The 19,971-nt window shown below is 29.6% G+C and overlaps 1 long non-coding RNA gene across 1 annotated transcript; it reads left to right on the top strand.

The window, feature by feature from the left end:
* The first annotated feature begins 6,662 nt into the window (after window positions 1–6,662).
* On the top strand, window positions 6,663–7,032 carry LOC136087789 (uncharacterized). Its single transcript, XR_010642071.1, has 2 exons — window positions 6,663–6,826; window positions 6,976–7,032. It is a non-coding gene; the product is annotated as an uncharacterized LOC136087789 (long non-coding RNA).
* Window positions 7,033–19,971: the final 12,939 nt, after the last annotated feature.

Here is a 19,971-nt window from a genome sequence, read left to right as displayed (position 1 = left end):
TTATAAAATCTTAAATTAAGTACTTATTTTTCATTCATTTGTTCTTAGAATAGAATCATTAAATCATGTGAAAATAAAAAATATCATTACACTAATGAATAGGATAAAACTTTTTTTGTTTGTTCTTTATTACAATATAAGATAAATATAAAATGAAGATAATATAAGATAAAGATACAAATAAATATTTTTAAGGTATTGTTAAAATATAAAAATAAAGTAAAAAGAACACGGATACTCCGAGGAGGCCATCAGGTCTTGTCACAGAGAACGGTGTTAGTGAAATTAGACCTTTTCCAAAAAAAAAAAATTTATAATTTTGAAGATTAAAACTTTTCAATTAATGCTTATATATTTTTTTTAATTTAAACTTACCTGTATAATTTTGAAGATTAACCGATTCCTGACAACAATCTCATGTAGGTATCAAGTAATTTATTTAGGTATCAAGTAATATATTTAGGTATCAAGTAATATATTTAGGTATCAAGTAATATATATAGGTATCAAGTAATATATATAGGTATCAAGTAATATATTTAGGTATCAAGTAATATATATATAGGTATCAAGTAATATATATAGGTATCAAGTAATATATTTAGGTATCAAGTAATATATTTAGGTATCAAGTAATATATTTAGGTATCAAGTAATATATTTAGGTATCAAGTAATATATTTAGGTATCAAGTAATATATTTAGGTATCAAGTAATATATTTAGGTATCAAGTAATATATTTAGGTATCAAATAATTTAAAAGTTAAGTAAAGTTTTACTTGCTCTTTATAAAGAAAATAGCGAAAAAGTGCAATTTATATCACATCTCAGTAACATTTACCCCACAACTACGCTATTAAGAATATCTATCCACTTTCAGATAAAAAAAGACGTTTGTAACAGTGAAGATTATGAAGTACCTCAGGTGCCATATATCTTGGATTAGGGTTAATTGAACAACTTTTGAGTTTTCCAAACTGATTCTATCAACCAGTGTTCTAAACTTGCTTGATTCAATAGTATCTTTCTAGGCTGAAAGTGCTAAATCACTGATGTAACATTGCTAGTTATCTTTCAAAAGAATATTTCTACTAGAAATATCCCGATCAGCTATTGCTGGTTTACCATACATGCCACCAATAGAGTGTGGAGATGACGTATGCCACAAACAGACTAATATTCAAGTTGAAATAAAATAGAAAAATCATATGAGTAAGCAAAAAAGTATAAAGAGATCAAAAACAGTAATACTTAGTAATTAGCTTCCTATTGGTTCTTTTAGCAATATCTGCCAAAATATATCTAAGATTGTTTTTGTAGCAAAGATATCAGTTTTATAAGAAAGTTTTTCTCTCTTCTCAGAGTATTTATTGGATTTGTCAACAACTTTCGTTGTAAGAATATGATTTTGATACACCAATATATAAAATATATAAAATGATGATCTAAAGGCAACCAAGTTCTTGGTAGTCGACTAGTCAACATGTATAAATAAAAAATGCTGCCATCTTTACAATCTTCTTTTTCTCATTCATTACTTTGGCTACCATCTTAGTCATCCTCATGGTCAGCAGGTATTGAGTCTTAAGAATAAATCATTATTAAGTATTCAAGAAAAACTTGAAAATTTTTCCTTAAAACAAATATTACTATTAATATTCTTCAGCTGTATCTAACTCCATGTTGATGTTGTCTAACTGTAGGCTCCATGTTGATGAAAATAAAACCCTAGTATAAATGCTCCTCAATAGAAAACAACTAGTTGACAGAGGTTTTTATAATCCCCTGTTAAATGTCTCTGTAATCAATGTATTCTTCCAAACTTTGGTGCCTCCCTTGCAATGTTGTACAAAGACAATTCAACCTTTAGCTCATTCCAATCAAACATGAAGGTTTCTTCAAGTTTATTAATTGCCTAGATATTAGTTGTTTTATATTTATGTTGGTATTTAATTATTTGTTGTTTTTTTTATTGATTTATTGATTTTTTTACAATTAAAAGTTGTATAATTTGTTACCTAACAGCAGCTGCAGAAATAAAGAGTTCTCGATAACCAGCTTTGTTTTGCACATTTATTACAAAAGAAAAAGCACATTTATGATTGGGATCTTTACGCACCCTGTATTTCGAGTGTTCTGAAACAATACAAAAACAGCATACAAGTTATATGTTATCACTGAGCACTGCATTACATGATTTAACCAAAAACAAAATGATTTACCGGTTTAAGAGTATATTTTTAGGGAATTTTGGTGTAAGCTTTTTAAAATTTTATGCGTAACCTTCTTTTTATATTATTTTTATTTTTGCTGACAACATACATATCATACAAAACAGTGTTGTGTATTTAAATATTACTATTTTTATTACAATTTTTAAGTGAATTATGTCGCTATAGTATATTTTAATGACAAAACTAAATAATTATGTAAGTTCAAAATAGTAATATAAATTCAAAACAGTGAGATTAGTAATTAAGGTCGGCAAAATCATTTTTCTAAAAATACAAAAACTAAAAAGTAAAGCGTTGATTAAAATCATAAACTTTATAGTGTAATACAAGATTCTCCTCAGAAAACAGATATATTATGAGCCTTTTGAAGGGTCTATATTTTGGTATTTGGCATATCGAATGTTTTGAATGCTAACTTTTAAAAATATTGGAACTTATAATAATTCTAATGCGCTTCTAATTTTTACTTGCCGCTTCGAAACGACCGTGAATAGCGAAGAACAACAGATTGCCAGACCAGGGTTTACTACTATAGACTATGGTATAACTAGATGTCTAACTTGCGGGATTTTATCGGACAAAAAGCGAAGCCGCTTTTTTTTTGTTTATAACAATAGTCCGCCATTTGTAAAAAGGGCAAAAACTGAAGCCGAAGTGTGGAATAAAAGTTAAAAATGCAATTCCAAAGTTCCCAATAAATTAAAGATAATTCAAAAACAAATTTTAATAATTATAAAATACTTATAAAAGTTTTTTTATAAGCCTATGTTTATTAAAATGTATTTTAATTCATAAAAATGCTTCAAAAGCGTCTGTCGCTTCAAAACTTTAATCCTTTTTAATCAAAAATAAATTATGAAATCATAAATTATATAACAATATCTTACGATATATCACGCTTGCGCATAACTGATTGTCTACTTATTTAACGATCTACTTGATATATCACGCTTGCGCATAACTGGTTGTCTACTTATTTAACGCAACACCAGATTCTAAAACTTGCGGAAATTTTTTCCGCATGCGTTGTTTTTGTAAGTTTAGATCAATCAAAACAGGGACCGATCTCAGGAAATAGCCGTTCGTGTACATAGACCAATGATCCATACGCTTTGTTTTCTTACAAATCAAATTCAAGTTTAGCGCAAAATGTCCGTGCTGATAGAAAATACTCGCAAAAACTTTTGATATTATTAGCCTAATAAATTTTTTAAATTATTTTTACATGGTTTTCACTTTCTATGACTGTAAGTGTGCAAACTGGCAATTAGGGATTGCAGTCCCGGAGGTCTTTTTCAATCTCGGGATTGAAAAACAGATACTCGGGATTGAAAAAGACCTCCGTCTTTTTTAAATCTAAATAGTATTAAGTAGAATAAAAACAGTACATTTAAAAAATGTATTAAATGAATTTGATTTAATAAGTTAATAAAATTTCACATGTTAAATAACGTTAAAAGTTATGTTAGAAATAAGGAGATATATAATATTTTTTGTGATTCAAAATGCAACTTAGGGCAAAGTTTCATCACCAAACGGTTTCACGGTCCTTAGAAAGGAAAAAACTCTTTCTAAATAATTGCCACGTGTATCCCCATTTTCAAATAGTGTGATTTCTTATTAAATTTTTGATGACAATGTTTTATGTCTAATTGGTTGTATTGATGATTGTCCTTCTTTAATAACACAATCAGGTTCCTCTTCATTACTTAAAGTATTACTTTCATACTCAGGTGCCATTTCAGGTTCCTCAATCAAATCCAGCATGTAAGACTCAACTGATGCTCTTACTAGAGCAGAATTGAAAGCATTTAATCTTTCCAGCAACTCTACCGAAAGTTTTCGACATTTAAATGAAGAAGGAACTGTAGTTATTGCTTCATCGACTTGAACAGGGCTTTGACCGTTATGCAAGTATTGCAGAAGTCCACTCATATCGGTTCGGCGTTCATGCATGTGAGTCGTTAAAGCTCTACGCATTTCTTTGCTTGTGTTATTGTCAGCATCATTTAATTTTGTAAGCATGAAATTAATAGCAATGTCGGCTGTAAAAAGGTTGGAGTCTCGACGACATATTACTTAAACCGTTGGTTTAATGGGAACTAAAGTTGTAATAATCTCTGATAATATTGTCACTTCATCATGTGACAGAGCTATAGAATTATCTTACACTGGGTAAATATCAATTATTGAATTTTGTACAAGGGGCGAATTAAGTGATCGCGAATTGAAAATTCCGTAAAAGTTTCTGGTCTTCAAACTTTGTTTTTCTTGAATACCATTTTTTCGTGTTTTTTTTTGGACCATTCATAAAAGTTTTACAAATTTTAAGACCAGAATTTTTTACGGAATTTTCAATTCGCGATCACTTAATTCGCCCCTTGTTGTATACAATTTTTTAGTTTGTAAAATCGTTTAAGCCTTTACATTATAGCCACTATGTCGCTGAGTAGATCAAGACTATGGTTTTTAAGTTTTTTTTCTAATAGTTCAATGCACTTTTATGCTGGTATTGAACCTGTTATTCGCACTAAAACTTAACTCCAGAACTGAGAGTTTTATCCATGAACGTTAATAATCATGTAGCGACGATTTCGAAGTGACGTCCAGTCATCAAAAGACAAAGAAAATTTCTCTCCTACACCGAATTCCGTTTTCTTGCGCACTTCAATTTGATGAACTAAATCTCATCTTATTTTTTGCTGTACTCTACTATATGATTACGAATTGTGTTTACTGACGTTGGTAGATTTCTGAATCCCATAGAAGTTAGAGCGGCACGTAAGTCTGTTGAAGAACAAATCACATTAAATAAAAGCCCGTCAGACCACAATTTGTTTTGGGGTGGCCAAAATACAAAAGAAAGTTCACTCAGATTTTTGAAAACTAAATTCCTTCTGCTTTAAAATACGCAGATTAAGGCAAAATACAAAATATTTTTACTCTGGTGATAGTAATCCCAGAGATAGTGACCATCAAAGTAAAAAGTGGTTGCCAAATTTAAGTTTTCAAAAAAAATTACATGTTTTTGTTTTTCTTACAGTGTTTCGCGAATAATTTTTTTCTTCTGTTAATTTATTCATATATTAAAGAGTATCAAATTATATACGTCTTTAGATGCTCAAGAAAAAAAAAAAACTTTTTTCTTTTTTTAATTTTCATGATGTTTTAAGCCGGTGTCACGAAATAAATGTTCCCCATTACAGAATTTCCCCCCCGCCTGAAATATTCTTTCCGGGGGGAAAATTTATTTCGAAATAATATTTCCCCCCTCGTAATATCTGTTCCCCTATCTGCGAAATAAAGTTTCCTCCGTGATATTAGTTCCCCCTTAATACTTAATAATATACAAATTGACATAACTTGCGCAATTAGATGCGCATATAGATAGATCTAAATGCTAAATGCTACTTTTGGTTCAAATGCTAAATTAACAAAATCTACATAAAAAAACAAAGTTTCGCTTGAATCGAATGCATCTTTCATAATTTTTTTTGTTATATAAAGTTTTTTCATGCAAATCTCTAATAAGTTGCTAACAAATTATACGTTTTATTGTTAAAAAAATAACTTCGTGCAAGTTTAGAACGTTTTTAAATGTTTTGAAAAGGTTGTTTGGAATTTTTGTTTGTATATTTATGATTATGTTATTCAAATCTATATAAGTTTTTTTGTTATGTTTAGTAAAATAATACTATAAATTGCAAATAATTTTTATGATATAACTTTCATTTCATATTTATTATAGTTATTTGCTTTCTGTAACGAACGCGAATACTTGCTAACGTTTATAATTCAACTAGTTAAATAAAATTACAAATTACTTGCAAAAATAAGTTGTTTTTATTCGATATAATGATTTAGTTATTTTAAACAAGAATATGGAAAATGAAGAAAGTAAAGCTCTGCAAATGTATCTCGGGAAAAATGAATATCCTTCTAATTATACGAAAGACGATAAAAGAAAACTTCGAAAGAAAGCAGAATCCTTCCGGTTGGTACATGGAGATTTATTTCATATCGGAAATGAAAAAAAACTACAACGTGTGGTAACTGGAGAAAATGAACGAAACCGTATAATACAAACTCTCCACAGTAACATAGTTGGAGGATGTCACTTTGGGCAAAACGCCACTATCAAAAAAGCAACTGATAGGTATTGGTGGAAGTCGATTTCAAAAGACATACGAAAATTTGTAGCATTCTGCCCTGAATGTCAACGTGCGAATCCTAACAACAAACCATCACATGCGACGCTTCATCCAATCCCAGTACATGACATTTTTCACCGTTGGGGAATAGATCTAATTGGTCCGTTGAAAGAAACTAAGAGCGGAAAGAAATATATTGTAGTAGCAACAAAATACCTTACTAGATAGGCTGAAGTTGATTCCATAGCAGCAAAAGACGCGGAGTCTGTTCATCGTTTCATTCTCCGTCTGGTATTCAGATTTGGAGCTTGCTACATTCTACTTCATGACCAAGGACGCGAGTTTTGTAACAAGCTCGTGGAAGATCTTTTATTGATATTAAATATGGAATCCGCCAAAACATCAGCATATCATCCTCAGACTAATGGACTGACAGAAAGGTGATAAATGGTTATACTTTTTTTTTTATCTTTGTACAGTTTTAATAGTAACTTTAAAATTAGTTTTTTGTTTAAAAAAGGAGCATTAATTATTTGCTTTAAATACAACAGTTACTAACTATAATTTATTTATTTAATCTGCACAATAGGTTTAACCAAACATTGATTACCCATTTAATGAAGCTCGTAAACAACGAAGCAAACGACTGGGATGAACTACTGGACCCGGTGGCTTTTGCATATCGAATAAATAAACAAGCTTCTACGAAATACTCTCCCTTTGAGATTATGTATGGAGTTAAAGTTCAGATTCCAATTGATTTAGAAAACCAGACAAGAGAAGTTTTTCAATGGGATATCAAAATCGATGAAGCCAAACAAGGATTACGAATGAAAGATTTCGCTGAAAAAATTGGTGCGAAAAGAAACGCAGCTAAAGAGAACATTGCAATGGCACAAAATATTCAGAAGAAACGTTACGATATTAAACATTCAAGTCAAAAATTTGCCTTTGGTGACAAAGTTTTGAAATGCAACAGACGTAAAGACACACGAATGGGCGATAAGTTGACCCAGAGATTTCACGGCCCTTACACGATAATAGAGGTTTTGGACAAAGGTTTATCGGTAAAGTTTATCGGTTGCAAGATAAATAAAGAATATTGAAACAAACTGTTAACGGTATCAACTTAAAAAGATGGAGTGAACAACGGGATACGGCCATGTCAAATCAGTCTGATGCCTCCGATCAGAATAATGATGAAGTTATAGCAACAGAAACAATCGATAATCAACAAATGATTTCAATATCTGAATACTGGATTTCAAAGTACAATCTGACCATTGGAGATAAATAGATCCTGTTTTCAAACGCATGGTTGAACGACAGAATTATTGATGCAGTCAATAAAATGGTTTCAACACATCTTGGTAACAAAAACACTCAATCAACTCTTCTAGTTCAGACACGATCTGGGTTCAAAGCAGTTACCTGTGAGTCCATCATCATTCTTCACGACGTCAACCATTGGGTGACAACTGCATGTATTGACAGAGAGGTTTTGTATTTAGATAGCCTTCATGGTTCTGTTTCAAACTATGTCAAAACTCAAATGAGACAACTGTACTTTAATTTTGTTAATACCGAGGGTTTTCTTCCAGTAACTGTGGTACCATGCGCACTACAACCGAATGCATCAGACTGTGGTGTTTATGCAGCTGCCTTTGCATTTCAGTTGGTCATTTATGGAAAAGATGGTACGACGCAGACGTTTAAAAACAAAATGATGCGTTCACATCTCATTAGCTGTTTGGAAACATCAATCATCAAACCTTTTCCGATAACCGTCTTACGTAAACGTGGAAAAAATAAAGCGATGCAAACTATTCACATAAACAATTACTGAACAATATTTATAAGTTATTACTGTAAAATGCTGTAAAATACAGGTAATACAGCTAAATTACGGTTTTATTTTATTTGGTTCTTTTTTTTTTTAATGAAATATGGAAGGCATGTAAAAATTTCGCCTTAAGCACCGCCATGCATATCGACGTTCTTGGTATAGGTTCTCGTATTTAACGTTATGGCATGTTATTTTATAATTAAAATAGCGTAACAATAATTATAATAATATAAATAAAAAAACAAACAAACCCTTTATCAAAAAAACCAAAGTTTTGCAACATTTTTAGCGGGGGAACATTTATTACGGGCGGGGATAAAATATTTTATCCTCCCGGAATGTTTATTCTAGAATAAACTTTCCGGGGGGAAGGTTTGTCCCGGTATAAACTTTCCGGGGGGAAAAAATATGGGGGAAAAATTTGTTTCGCAATACCGGAAGAAAAAGTTTAAATCACAACTTCCAACTTCCGTGAACTCGCAAAAAATACAGTTTCAAAAGGTATCGACCAAACTATTATTAAATAACATGGAATTGAGTCTATTTTTAAGAAATTTAAAAATTAGCTGCGGCTTTCTGCCACTATGGGAGAAATTTCTATTTGAAGTTTGCGCTACCTGGATTTTAGCCAATTTTCAATTTTTTGTTTTCCCAAGTGATAATTGATTAAAAGTCTACATAAGACTTGTATTCAATAATCAATTGAAAATGATTATTGAATACAAAGTTTATTATTGATAATTGACATTTAATTAGGTAGTTATTTACATATGTGTTATTATCCTATGCTTTAAATTAACATTCCATGCTTGAAATTAACATAATTAAAAAAAAAAAATTAAAAAGTTAAAAGAATAAAAAGTTATACATTCTACTAAAATTAAAAGCAAGGATTTTACAACTAAAGGTATTATTAGCTGTTTCAAATATTCAACAAAAGCAGAAAATATAAACAATGCTTTACTTTTCATAACTTCTAGAGTTTGTATGAGTGATGGTAAAAAAGAAAACTTGGAACAAAAGTTAAATAAAGTTGAATCAAATTACCAAAGATTTTGGAGAGATTCATCAAAAAACACAGTTTTTTTTGAAACGAAACACGAAAAATGGTTAAAATCAAAAGTTTAAAATAGAATTTTCTTCATTGGAATTGGCACAAAATATAAAAGGACAATTAAAAAAAGACTTTGATGATATGAGCAAGAGATGTAAACATCAGATAATTGCAGGAGAGCATACAAATTCGAATTTTGATTTAATTGAAAAATCATTACTTATAGCCCGTAGAAAAGTATATAATCAAAAAGATTTTTCTTTTTTCAATGTGTTAACACATGTCATCAAAAATCATAAAGATTCACATCATATGTTTGTTCAGTTGACAAATGATAATAATAAAATGACAGCTGAAGAAGCCGCTACAATAATAATTGACGTAGATTTAGTGTATCTGGCTATAAATGAATCCAACAAGCATCTAAAATAAGATATCCATCTTATTCAACAGTTTAAAAAGCACTTAAGTTGTGGTCCACAGGATAATCACTTGGAAGTCAGTGATTTAAGAGTTAAAGTAGATTTACAAGCACTTATGAATCATACCGCTGAAAGAATTGTAAAAATGAGGCAAATAGAAATAATGGATTATTTGGATATCAGTAACAAACTAAGTGAAAATATATTGCTTTAAAACAGTTGGGGTATGGATGGATCTACTGGGCAGGCTTTGTACAACCAAGCGTTTTCCGATTCTGTTGACAGTCAAAATTCAAGCATGTTTGCAGTTGTAACAACACCTTTGAGGCTAAGTGTGTCAAATTCAAAAACTGTCTTTTTGTGGACCAACTTAATGCCTCTTAGTGTAAGATTTTGTAGGCCAATTGAATTTCATTTCATCAAAAAAACTGCCGTAGTCATTTTAGGAAAAAAGCGTCAAATAGAATATGAAATTTTGGATTTTCATTCAGTGAATATTGAATTGGTTAATGGAAAGTTTGTAATTATTGATTTCAATTTTATTTTGTGCATGATTGATGGAAAGGTTTTAGCAATTATAATAAACACATCATCAACGCAGTGCTGTTGTATTTGCGGAGCTTTACCAATTGCAATGACTTGTTTGAAGAACTTTCTAAGTGGATTTACAGCAAAAAAAGGTACACTTATTTATGGGATACCTCCTTTACATGCTTGGATAAGATTTCTAGAGTGTCTTTTACATATTTTATATCGACTTGAATTCAAAAAATGGAGAGTAACCAAAGAATTCAAGACAGTACACGATAGCAAAAAAAAATTTATCCAGCAATTAATGTTCAAAAGGAAGCATCTCCGAAACATCAAAATGTTCAAAAATATCTTAATTGCAATAAGTTGTGAGCAAACATTGAATCCAGAGTTATTTGAGCTATACTGCAAAACATATACCGTCGATATTTAGATCTGCATGATTGGTATAATATGCCGTCAACAGTTGACAAAGTTCTTGCACATGGAGCAGAAATAATGATAAACTCGCCAGTTCCCATGGGAGTTTTAGCCGAGGAAGCATCTGAATGCCGAAACAAATATTACAGACGACATCGTGAACTACATGCTCATAAATGTTCAAGACAAGCAAATTTTAAAGATGTTTTAACCGTGCAATAAGATCATCCGATCCTCTTATTAGTTCTATCTCCTTGGAATCAAGACGGACGAAGAAAGTTGTGTTCAAACTTCCGAAACAAGTAAAGAGTTTTTTAATTTTAGAAGTTTACAATAAGGAATCAATAAAACTGACAGAACTAGAATCCTCAGACTTAGAATTATTGGAACCAATAGAAATTATTAATTTAGAAGATGAAACAGTGAACAATTTTGCTACTAATGAAGATCATTTGGAAGATGAAAGCATTGACGTATGAAATTAATATAGCAATATTAAAAGTAAAAATTGTGAAATATTATTACTCTGAAGAAATTTTTTTTAAATATTCTCTTTTTGAAAATTAAAACAAGTTTGTGACCTTTTGTAGAAGTACTAGTGTCCTCATAGGTATTTATGGCCAACTACACAATTTACTAATTAGGTCTGTGAAGGTAATGGGTTATCTTTACAAGTTACCTGCTCCAACGAAACAATATAATTAATAATAAATAATACAATCAGTGGCGCGGCTAGTTGTTCGGAGTTGTCCCCTAAAAAAACAGTCATTAGGGCACAACAAATCTTACAAACTTTTCCTTCATTAAGTTTAACTTTAAAAAAAAAAAAAAATTCAAAATTTGTACTTTTATAAAAAAACTCTTAAAGTTGGATCAAAACGCAGCAGGTGTTTGAACTAAATAAGTTAATAAATTGTTTGTTTAAATGACACAAAGATAAAAAAATTAAATAAAAGTTAATACTTTCTTCAAAACTATTTTTGGCCACCCATTTGTATAAAATTACGACATAGTGCAGACGCCGTTAAACGAGCAAGTGTAGCACGAAGTGTTTTATCTTATCTTTCATAAATCGAAAAGTATTCTGTTAGTGGTTTAGATTTCTTTTTTAGTGGTTTCTCTGATGTGCATACTCCGGTAATATTAGATTGGGTTGGAATTTGAAATTGAAATTATATATCCAAAAAAAGGATTATAATTATAAATCCAAAAAAAGGAAATTGAAATTGAAATTATAAATCCAAAAAAATCAAATATTATCGTTGGTTGTGTTTACAGGCATCCAAAATGTCTTTAGACAACTTCCTATCATTCTATCTTAATCCGTTACTCAAAAACCTAACAAAAGAAAATAAAACTGTATTCATTTTAAGGAATTTCAACATTGATCTGTTAAAGTATGACACAGATTCATATACTAGAGGCTTTTTCGATTCACTCACCTCAAATTACTTTCTACCTCACATTGTCCACCCTACTCGTATTTGTAAAACATCAAAAACACTAATAGACAGCGTTGAGAATGATAACTACGTAATTATGTAATACAAATTACGTAAATGCGTTCATGTGGAACGCATTATAAAAACGTGCATAAATATAGGAATTAGAAAACATTAGAAGAGATTAGAATTTGCGTTATTTTAAAAAGTCGTATAAAAATATCTTTATTGATTGATCTTGAAATAATATATTGAACCAAATATTTAAAAGGGTTATATACTTAGCGGAACACAACAGACAGCATCTTTTTAAATATTAAATCAAATAAATATAAAGCAGGGAATCTTACCACCACAATCTCAGATCATCTTCCCCAATTTCTCATAGCTTATAATATTCTTAATAACCTAATAAAAAACTTTTAATCCAGGAAAGAAACTGGAAAAGGTTCAATGAAGTTGCATTTAGAAACGATTTTCACAATCTTAGTTTAGACAGAGAACCAAAAATATACCCTGATAATTGTACTCAGTCTCTTGAGAATACTATTTCCAACATTAATCTACTGTTCGATACCCATGCGCCTTTGAAAAAGCTTAACAAACAAAACATTAAATTCAAGACTAAACCATGGATATCAGATGAACTCAAGCACTCTATACAGCACAAAAATATTCTCTTTAAAAAATATATTAGGTCTAAAAATCAAACAAATAAAACCATATTTGATAATGAGTATAAAGCGTTTCGTAATAACCTTTCATCTAAACTCAAAGAAAGCAAAAAAAAAAAAAAAACTTTATATAAACTTTATATAAATAATTATCAAAGTTTTTTTTTGCTTTCTTTGAGTTTAAATGGGAGGTTATTACGAAACGCTTTATACTGAAAACATAAAAAATATAAAAGTAACCTGGAAAGGCATTAAAAACATTATTAATATTAAAAGTAACTATCAAACAACTCCTAATGTAATCATACATAACAATAAAACAATAACAAACCCCTTTGATATTTGTAATGCTTTCAACAACTACTTTACTAACATTGGAAAGGATGTCTAGGCAACAATTCCTTCATCCATGAATCATTTCACAAATTACTTATCAAATTCTTTTCAAAAATCTTTCTTTATAAAACCTACTGACGAACATGAAATTTCAAAAATTATTAACTCTTTGGACGCAAATAAAGCTTCTGGACCAAATGGTTTGCCTGTTAAAATTCTAAAACTATTAAAAACGGAACTCTCAAAAATTCTTTCTAACATTTTTAATATCTCGTTCTCAAGTGGTATTTTCCCAGAAAAATTAAAAACTGCCGAAGTTGTACCTATTTTTAAAACTGATTCAAAACTATTAATTTCAAACTATAGACCAATTTCCCTCCTTTCCAACATTGATAAAATTCTTGAAAGGCTAATGTTTAACCGCTAATACAAATTCTTCAATGAAAATAAACTGTTTTGTGAATTACAATTTGGTTTTCGAACAAACTACTCTACATCACTTGCTTTATTAAGTCGAACAGAAAAAGTTAAAGATTCTCTGGATGAAGGAATGTTTGGATGTGACATTTTTATCGACCTTCAAAAGGCATTTGACACAGTAGATGTTGACATTTTACTTTATAAGCTATTCTACTATGGTATTAGAGGAGTCTCAAACTCTTGGTTCAAATCTTTCCTTACTAATAGAACTTAATTAGTATCCATTAGTGGAATGAGCTCAGACCTAAACAATTTCAAAGTAGGTATTCCTCAGGGATCTGTCCTTGGCCCTTTATTGTTTCTTATTTATATAGATGACATGTCTAAAGCTTTAAAATTTTTTAGAGTTCAACACTTTGCAGATGACACAAACCTTCTATATTTTAATAAGTCTATAAAAAAAATCAACAAATATGTTAACTATGATCTTAAAAAACTATGCCTCTGGCTAAATGCCAACAAAATTTCCCTCAACTCTAAAAAAACTAATTTAATATTATTTAAAAGTCGTCACAAAAAATTAGATCACCAGCTCAAAATTAAGTTGAATGGGAAAAAACTTTGGTGCAAAAAATTTGTAAACTACTTGGGTATAAAGCTAGACGAAAACTTAGCCTTGACTTACCATTATAACGATTTATCTAATAAGTTGAATAGATCCTTTGCCATCCTGTCAAAGCTAAGACATTTTATACAACAAAAAAATTTAAAATCTATTTATTATGCTTTGTTTCACTCTCATCTCATATACTGCCTTCTTTCATGGAGTCAAACATAAGTATTGTAAATCGCCTATTTATCTTGCAGAAAAAAGCAGTCAGGGTTATTGAATTTCTACCAAACAATTCACATACATTTCCATCTTTTAACACGCTACAAATTTTGAAACTGCATGATATAATCAAAATTGAAAATTGTTTATTTATTCACAGCTGCCTAAACAAAAAGCTACCTCCTATATTTAATAAGTGGTTTACTCTACGCAGTACAATTAGCTATCAACTTACAAGAAATTCTTGCAGAGGTGCACTGAGTGTGAAAAAATATAATACAAAATCCAACGACAAACATTCCTTTAAATACTCTGCATTAATGGACTGGATCCAAATTCAAAATAAATTAATCCTTTTTAGCAACATTAAAAAATATGTTCTCAAAACCAAATTAAAATACTACTTGCTACATCAAGATAAATAGAAACAACAGTAGTATCACTGGTGATAATAGATAAATTACCATAAAAAATATATAAGATACAAATAAGAATGTAGACTAATTGCAACCTTCTGTGAGTGTATTATTTATTTTATTTGCTTCTTTTTTTTCTCTTTTCTTTTGTTTTGTTTTGTTTTGTTCTTGGTCGCTCTCCTCGATTTAGCCTAGCTATATGAGAGTGAACCATCCAGAATGTAGACTGTACAAATATTTTTTATAACGTATAACATTCTTATGTAAAACATCTATATTTCGGATAAATAGATTGTTTTTTGTTGTTGTTGTTTCGACCTTCACATTATGCACCGACAAAATGTGTGTATGAAGTCCTTTTGTTAAGCCACCACCAATATTTAAAATCTTCTTGCATTTTGTCAATCTTCACATCGCTGCTTGGCCTTTTTCATCCCGTAGAAAATATTTCCAAACAGCTGAGTTACTTTTAGTTGTAAAATCCACATACGAAATGCTGATTTAATTTTTAATTTTAAGATTCTACCTCAGAAGAAACGCGCTTTTTTCAGTTTGAAAAATCTGACAATAGTAACTAGGCTATTAAAAATTATTAACAATATTAACTAAGGTATTAAAAAATCTAACTAATTTAACGCGAATATTTTAAAAGTGTTTACGTAAATAACTTTTTAGAAATAACGTACTTTTGTATTATATACTGTAGTCTCTCGCTTAATTGCGCTAATTGAAACGGGCACTGGGGTGCGCAATTAACTAGGAGTGCGCAATTAACTAGGAGTGCGCAAATAAGAAAAAGATAAGAAAAATTTAGCAAACTAAATTATTAACTATATAAACAAATCTTGTTTATATAGTTAATAATTTAGCAAACTAAATTATTAACTATATAAACAAAAATTGTAGGCTGATATGCATTCTGCAGCATTTCAACTATCGTCAAACATACTGTCAGTAATTTTCAAAATTACTGCCCGTATGTTTGACGATAGTTGTTCGTAGCTATTCACTAATTTATCGTTGTCGTCTTTTAAAATTGCTAATTGCTTGCCAATATTTTTCCTTTGTTTTTAGCCATAAGAAGTAAGGATAAAAAAGTTGGAATAAGAGAACTGTGAATAGACGGCTAAATTTAAAATGAAGTTTTTTTATTAAAGTTTTTTCAGCGAGACTTGACTGATAAATCGTTAAAACTTATTATTATCTGTTTAAAACAAGGTTTATCATTTACTTCGATTCAAATTCGAATTATTTATCTATTTACATTCCGATAAAATCATTATCTCAAAATATTTATGATAAAGCTAGTTTTTATCTTAACATTGGAAAATAATAGTTACGTTTTCTGATCTAATTACACTTTCAACAAAAAACTCAGTAAAATATTGAAACACAAATATTTTTGGCCTAAACGCGCAATTATCTGGGATGCGCAACTAATTGGGTGCGCAATTAAGCGAGAGACTACTGTAACGAATTATTATAAAATATAAACCGTAATATATGATGGAAAGTGTATCCAAATATGTCTATATATATTTATAAATATGTTTGCAAGCAAACATATTATAATCCAAATATGTCTAAATATATTTATAAATATGTTTGCAAGCAAACATATTATAAATATATTTTTCATTCCTTACAAATCCATTATTTAAATCAGACCTATTCAATTTTTAAATAGTGTGTATGCTAACCAGCATGAGATAGTGTGAAGATTTTCACTTTTGTTTTTCTCTAAATCAATCCTTTTCGATATCGTATTTTATTGTACAACTGAAAATACAATGCTTTTTACAATTTTATACTCAATAAAAAGTATTTTATTGAAACGCAAAAATTGTTGTTATTTTTATATATTTTTTCATTACGCTTTGTTTTGTTCGATCTTATAGGGAATCCCGGGATTGATGTTAGACAATCCCGGGATTTCGGGATTATAAAAAAAGCCGGAATCCCGGGATTGCAATCGCTACTGGCAATTGGTAGATTTTTGAACAAAAATTAATGCCGTAATTAAGAGAACGTCATAACAGCTGAAGCTTTTATACAATTTTTTGTTTGTAGAATTTCAATTTGCCGGGGTAATATTATTCTTATTATAAGTTTTGAATGAACTATTTAAATTTTCACTGTAAAGATAAAAATCATTTTTAATCAATTTTTTAAAAGAAGCAACCTTCTGATTTAGGAATCAAAGTGTTTCCATTTAGGGAACTAGTTGCCTTGATTGGAACAAATTGGTATCTTTGCAAAAACAAATTTATTTCCAAAAGCAGTGCAATCAATTAAGTAAAATTATGGTAAAAAGTACATTAGGGTTATTCTTTAAGTGTTCTTTAGTAAATTATTAGATCCGCCTGAATTATTAGATCCCACTGCGTAAAACTTAAAACGAGATTGCGTCTTCGGGTTACAACTGTTATAGGTGTACCTAAAACGTCCGTAATCCATTAGAAAACATAAACAAAGAGAAAAAAAAGTTTAGAGGACAAGAATTCTGGAAATAAAGTTTACATAAAAGTAATATAAAAAAGACGATATAAGACAGAGTGGTAGTAATAGAGATAAAACAGATATAAGCTAATTAGTTATTTATGTACATGAAATTATTTTACAAATACTTTATTATATAACGGTATATGTAAAAGTAAAATTCAGACATAAATTATATCTGTCTGAATTATTACCTACTCCTTGTAAAAAGCTTAATGTAAGGTGGTCTGATCTTCATTAAAGGATAATGGTTGAAATTCTACAACTATAAAATAATTAATAATTAGTTAATAGCTGTATAATTTCTGTTTAACTAACTGATTAAATTAGTTATATAATTATGTAAAAATGAATTTACAAATATCTGTCTAAATTATACCCTACGCATGGCCTACTATAAATACGCGGCCAGGTTTGTTGGTTTTTACGGAAAAATTAGGAAGCCAGATTTATTTGCTGTAATAAACGATATCTTTAAACAGAAGGCTTTGTTTTTCTTGTTATATATAATATTTTTTGATTATATATGAATTTTATTATGAGTTTAGTTATGAGGAACTTATTAATTTTGATGTTTTAAATAAGATTTTAATTAAGTAACAATATAAATACAATATTTAAATTAGACACATTTATAACAGCTTGTCGCTTTTGAGATATGATTATTTTTATTGTGCTTCAAAAATATAAAAATTACTTTTATTTTCAAACCTAGAATTCTTAATACAATGCCAAACAAGTGTACAGTGATATACTGTTGCAGTGGATACAAAAGTAAATCATCAAATACAAATGTGAATACTCTAAAATTGACTTCAGAAACAACAGTTTATAACAAAGAAAATAGTGTTTTTGCATTTCCTGATGCTCTTAAAAGACCTGAGTTAAGAAAAAAATGGATTAAGTTTGATAATAGAAAAAATTGGTTTCCTACAGAACATTCAGGTGTTTGTAGTGCACACTTTGTTCCAAAATTTCTAAAGCATGGTGTTAAAATGACTCTTATCTATGATCTTCATCCGATACCAACTATTTATTCAAATGATGCAATAAAAAAATTCCACCTTTTCTGTTATTATCTATTCCAGGTCCATCAAGAAAATCTCTAACTAGATGTGTCACAAGCATTCAAGATCAATCAGATATTTTTATGGAAAAAGATTCTATCAAAGACCTAGAAATGTTAAATTCATCTTCAAGTCCTGTTGGCTTTATTTTTCAAAAATATGACTCCCATGTTTTATATTATCGTATTTTTAATGTGGCATCTATTGATAATGTTCCCTGTATTGAATCAATACAAGTCGATTCTACTTTGCATGTAAAGTTGCATCACAATGGATGTCAAATTCCTCTTCCAAAGTGGTTTAAGCAAAACCAATATTTACTTAAAAATATTAGCATATTAAAAAACCTTGCATCATATATGCGTATTTTTGTTGCAGGAAAAAAAAAAAACTATTTTAGATGAAATTCATAGTATCCAATATTATAAACCGAAAGGCAGGAAACCATATTCATCTGAAGTTCTTCGTTTTTCATTATTACAACGCTATACTTCAAAGCAAGCATACATTCAATTACAAGAAAAAATACCTTTACCGTCATTGTCAGTTTTAAAAAAATTAGCAGCTGGAGGAATTGAACCCTTAAAAGCTATTAAGTTACTTTTGGAGGAAGGAAAAGTAGACCCAGACTGTATTTTAATGTTGGATGAAATGTATTTACAGAAATGTAGTGAGTATAGTAGCGGTAAATATGTTGGTTTGGATAAAAATGGTAACTTTTTCAAAAGTATCCTTTTTTTATGGCTGTGAGTTTAAAAAAATCTATCCCTTATGTCATAAAGTCTTGTCCACAAACAAAAATAAATGGAGATACAGTTTTCCTTGAAATTAAAGAAAGTTTGTCTGTTTTAAAATTAGCAGGATTTAATGTATGTTCAAAAGTTGCAGACAATCATTCGACAAATGTATCAGGATATGGACAGTTGATTAAATGCTTCGGAACTGGTAAATCTGAAGAAGATCATTTTATTGTGTACCAAGAAAAAAAAATTAACCTGATGTATGATAGTGTTCATCTCTTAAAAAATATTCGAAATAATCTACTTAATTCTAAGCAATTTATATTCCCTGTTTTCCATTTCGATGGACTTTATGATCCTATTTCAGTTACTGCTGGTGAAATATCTTGGCATCTTCTCCATAAAACTTACGAAAAAGATGAAAAACTTAGTGCTAATTTACATAAGGCACATAAACTCACATTTCAAACTTTACATCCAGGAAATGATAAGCAAAGTATTCCTCTTGCTTTGAATGTTTTTCATGAAACAACATCAGCTGCCATTAAAAGTTATTTTCCACAAGATTTATCTGCAGCTGATTTTTTACGCCTAATTAATAGTTGGTGGTTAATATCAAATTCAAAGTCAAAACATTCAAATAGCTATATTGGTTATGCAGTTGTGAGGGAAGATAAAAAACCTGAATTCTTACGTTGTTTTTCGAAGTGGATTAATGAATGGCAAATAAAACAGTTAAAGAAGTGTGGAAAGTTTACTCTTAGCAAGCAAACAGCAAATGCTATGATAAAAACATTAAAAAGTTCTGCTGATTTGTGTGATGATTTACTCAATGAAGGTTATACTTTTAACAAGTCGTTTCCAAAGTGACCCTCTAGAACGTCAA

Source organism: Hydra vulgaris, chromosome 12, assembly GCF_038396675.1.
Source record: "Hydra vulgaris chromosome 12, alternate assembly HydraT2T_AEP".
Classification (NCBI taxonomy): Eukaryota; Metazoa; Cnidaria; class Hydrozoa; order Anthoathecata; family Hydridae; genus Hydra; species Hydra vulgaris.
The sequence above is the reverse complement of the archived record's forward strand: the minus strand, read 5'-3'. Positions and strand labels throughout refer to the sequence as shown.